The sequence below is a fragment of the Microtus oregoni genome, unplaced genomic scaffold (assembly GCF_018167655.1).
Source record: "Microtus oregoni isolate MIOR12 unplaced genomic scaffold, Mior012 000016F_ref0000370, whole genome shotgun sequence".
In the NCBI taxonomy this organism is placed as follows: Eukaryota; Metazoa; Chordata; class Mammalia; order Rodentia; family Cricetidae; genus Microtus; species Microtus oregoni.
In genome coordinates this window covers 14,885,246-14,889,810 of record NW_024543075.1, presented here as the reverse complement: position 1 = coordinate 14,889,810, position 4,565 = coordinate 14,885,246, and positions in this window count along the sequence as shown.

The following is a 4,565-nucleotide window of genomic DNA, read 5'->3' as shown; positions in this document are numbered from 1 at the left end:
ACACTCAGGAGGGCAGGTCAACAGGGCTTTGTTAGAACAGAGATAACCCTCCTGATAGAGAGCATCCTCGCTATCTAATCAGTTGGTTTCCCAAGCCTTTCCCTTGGACTGTATTTGCGTTTGTAAAAGAAAAGAGCCAAGAGCCAAGGATGCTACATTCCTTTCCTTGTTTCCTTTTCCTTTTCTTCTTTTTATCCTAACGATTAGGGCTGGGCATAGTGAATCACTTTTTTTTATTTTATTTTAATCAAATAGATGTATCCAAGATCCTCAGAGTATGCTAAGTGGCCCAGGCTCAGCCAATCTCCTGAGCCGGCCCCAGGCTGCACTCCACACTATCTGTATAGCAGGGGCTCCTGGGACCTGCCTGGAAAAGGCTGCCAAAGTGTGCAGGGGAGCAGGGCAGGCCTCTATACTGGGGCGTGGAGGATGACAAGCATAGCTAACAGGGCTGCCAGACAGCAGAGGGCCCAGGCCCAGGTGAGGAGGCCACGGCTAAGAAAATGTTTTGAGTCCTCCTCTCTTGCAGACTTTAGCCAAAGCAAAAGCGTGAGAACACACACGTGAGAACCCAGGAAGCACAGGAGCCCTCTTCCCTGCAATATGTGTTCTGCTAACAGCCGGATCTTAAAAACACCTACCAGAGACGAAAAGAGGAAGATCCTAGCTCAGCCCTTGTCTGTTACACGCACACGCACGTGGACGCACGCACACATCCACACACACACACACACACACACGCATGCGTGCACACACATACCCTCGTGTGTGCACACTTGCACTAATTCCCACTGGCTTTCTTCTGAGGCTCCGTTTTTCAGGTCTTCTATTACGACCGTTTTCTATTCATATTCCTTATTCTCAGGTCACAGATGGAAGCTTGGGTTTAAAGAGAGGAGACGCTGAGTCCCTGAGGTAGCGCCATTTCCTGCAGTCCTTTGCTGCAGTTAATTAATTTCTTTGCTGCAGTTAATTAATTTCTCCTTCCTATTGGTTGTACATTCCCTCAGGGTGGTGTTAGGTCTCACACCCAAGAAAAATCTCACCCAGTGGCCATGGCTCCTCCCAGTACTCCTGGCTCCGCCCCCTAAACCTCTCCCTCCCAGGTGCTGGGCTTCCGCAGCCGTCCCCCCCACCCCCAGCCTGATCCTTTTGTAAGTTACTCAGCCATTTTGGCAATGCCTAGACTCTTGGTTGGTGGCTCCCCTCTTGCTCACCTTCCTCCTCTGTCCTCTCATGGTCCGGGTTAGTCTGCCGGCCATGTTCAGCCTAGACTCTTCCTTCTGCTTGCTTTCTTCTTCATCTACAGTCAAATTCTGCGTACTTTAGGAGTAGTGGTGTCCTCCTCCTTTGGTTTGTATTTTCATTCAGGTAGTGTGTAGATTTCCTGAGCCCTGGTGGAACCACACACCTAGCAGACGCTTAATAAACGAGGGTTAATAGCCTGACTACCCGTAAGGATAGAAGATAGAAGAGTGGGGGCGGGGTGGGGGGAGGTACACCCTTGGGGAAATTTACAGAACCTGTGTGTTCTTTCAGCGGGTAGTCAATCAAAGGCACAGCCTTGGTTTCCCGCTCTAAAGTAATAATTTGCTTGGATCTAAGACCCCGGTTTTCTTCTCTCCTTCCTCATCTTGGGAGCACTTCCTAGCAGCCAAGAAGAGCTTGGTTGGCTCCTAACTTGAACTCCAGCACTTCCTGCGGGGGGAGTTCTCAAAATTGCTGCCCACAACTCCCCAGGGCCAGCCTTGGGTGGTCCCCAAAGACCTCAAGCAAACAGGACTGGGGTTTCAGAGGCCTGCATCCCAAACCCTGCACTGAAGGAGGAAGCAGGGCTTCAGTTTCCTGGGTCAGCATCTTTGTGGCCACTAGCCTGCTGAACCAAGCCATCTCTCAGCATGGTGGTCAGCTCTGCACTGGCTGATGTTCTCAGGCCTGTGCCACTCAACAGAGTGCCCCTGGCTTTAAGATGTTCAAGAGCAGTGTACCACAGAGAGAAGCTCAGCAGCCTCCCAGGTGCCTGGGCAATCCCAGCACCACAGACATTTCCGGCTTGCTGGCCCTTCAACCCACATCCCCTCTCCTCCCCTCTCTCTAAGCAGCGCCGTTCTGATTTCCTTCTGAGGAAGGAATGAGCCCTGTGCCACTTGGACACAGTCTAATGGGACCATCTTTCAGGACATGTGCCTTCTCGCAGAGCCCCCAGCAGAGTGCGCATGCTCTCCCAGGAACCTGAGGTATAGGCAGAACGAAGGCAGTAGTAGTTGCTGCCCCTATTCTAGCAGCGACTCTGGGGCCACAATCCATCTGCTTCCACCAAGGGTGTTCTCTGGGCAACCAAGCCTCGATACATTTGCCCTGACACACCAGCCTTCTCTCTGACCCTTCCAGCTGCTGTCGCATTTTTCTACTTCCCATTCTGTTGCACATAACCCGGAAGCCCCAAACTGACATGCCTACATCCTAGGGCAAAGGCAAGGTGATCAGTCATCTAGCTGCTCCTCGTGCCATAGTGGTAGGGTCCAACTGTGGCAAGGCCAAAGCTCCAGGCCTGACACCACCTCCTGCGCTGGCTAGGTCTGAGGACCCCATTGCCCTAAACTTCTTTCCTCATCTCTAGAATGGCAATGTTTTCTTGCCTTGTGGCAATGGAGTGGTGTTGATAGAATACACAGAGGATGCTTCCTTGTTATCAGGAGTGGCCGGTGGGGGCTGGGGACACAGTTCAAAGCTCCAGAGTAGTCAGGAGTAGCTGACGGGGGTCCGGGGTAGAGTCCTGATAGAAACATTCTCCTTGCTCACCACCCATTCATCCCAGGAGGCATCTGAGAACCCCAATCAGCGTCCTGCTGATCAAACACACCAGAGTCACCTCAGTACTTTTTTGGCTGTGCAGAAACCTGGGGTGTCCAAGCCCAGCCTCCCAAGGCCCCTTTCAGGAAAAGGCTTCTTGAAATAAGAGGAGGTTGGCTGCCAAGTTGAAACAGCACATAAACCTTAGAACCCACAGATTTGAGGGAATTCTAATCTTGGCCCAAACTGGCAGGAGGAGGGGTGTGGGGGAGGGGAGGATGAGTCAGAGATTCCACCCCTCCGAGGGGGCAGCCTAATATGGCGTTGGGGAGCCAAGAGAGACAACTTAGGTATGCCTGGATTTTCAGACTGGAGCCATGACTCTGGCCAGGGACCAGCTGTGCACCCCCACACGCGTGCGCACACCTACCTCTCAGAGGCTCAGAGCAGAGCTTTAGGACAGGGAATGAGTCAAAACGGAGGCCCAGAGCAGCTTGGAAGAAGCCAGCTGACCTACTTGCAACTCGACACAGGAAGTGACAGCAGCCAGCCTTCACCCAGAATGCACTGGGGCTCAGTCCCGTGTAGCCCTGTGTTTTTGGGCATAGTAAAGCCCTTGGCTGACTCTCAGGTCTCCAAAATGCGGTTGCCTTTGGATCTGTCTCCAAGGACCTCTCAGCATATGAATGTCAACATGAAGAGCGCAGAGCCTCCAGGGCTGAGACTTCAGCTCCTACCGTAACTCTATAGGTTACAAAAACACAAGTTCAAGACGGCTCTTGAAGGAATTGGTGAGAACTTCCTTGGCTTTGTGTGGTCCTGGCTACCTCCTCACTAGACAGTTGACTGTGGGCATATGTTTTGGCCATCTGCAAATGAATGGGGTGGAGAAGTGGTCCTCACAGCCAAGGTTACTAAGAGTCTTCTGGAAGGAGCTGGCTCAACAGACTGGGGAGGAGCCTAAGAATCTGCATTTCCAACCAGTCCCTAGGGTTAAATTAAGAGGGGGGAAAGAATGCTTTATCTTATCGCCACATCCCAAGTCCTCTAATTAGACCAACTTAGATCGCAGGCCCATTCTGGCCAATAGTTACATAGCCACCTTTGCGGTAACAGGCCAGGCCTATTAGATCCTGGGCTCCATCCCTGGAGACAGGATTAATCAGCATCCCCAGAAACAGATCACACAGCAGTGGGGCTGTTGGGATGAGTCAGGGGAGAGAATTATACCTGAGAGGTGAGCAGTAATTACCCATGGGGTGGGGCGATGGCAGAGCCATCATGGAGCCCAAGGAGGCTCTGTTCTTTCCAGCACACCTGGCTATTTCTGTTTGGACCCTCTGTTGAAGAGCTCAGATGGTGGTGGTGTTTGCTGAATGTAGGCTCCTGGTGAGCACGGGAAAACTCTAGAGAAACACCTTGTTCTCCTTCATCAGGGACAACACCTAACCATCACAGACAAAAGGATTGTATCACAGTACTTGGAGGAGGGATGCAATAATAGGTATTCCTGCAGAATACTTCAGTAACACTCTCAGGTCACCTGTGTGTTCCATGTATCAATCTGCGCTCTGCAACAGATATACAGAAAACTATAATATGGTATTCAACACAAAGACATTTATTATTTTTTTTCTAAGAAAATGTGAACAAGCATCTACCTCCCCCAGAGGGGGCACCAACGTCAGACCAAAGTACAATTGCCCTAAAGTCCATCTAGGCAAACCAACAAGTTTATTTGGCCTCGGTAAAGGGTTACTACCACGAGAGTG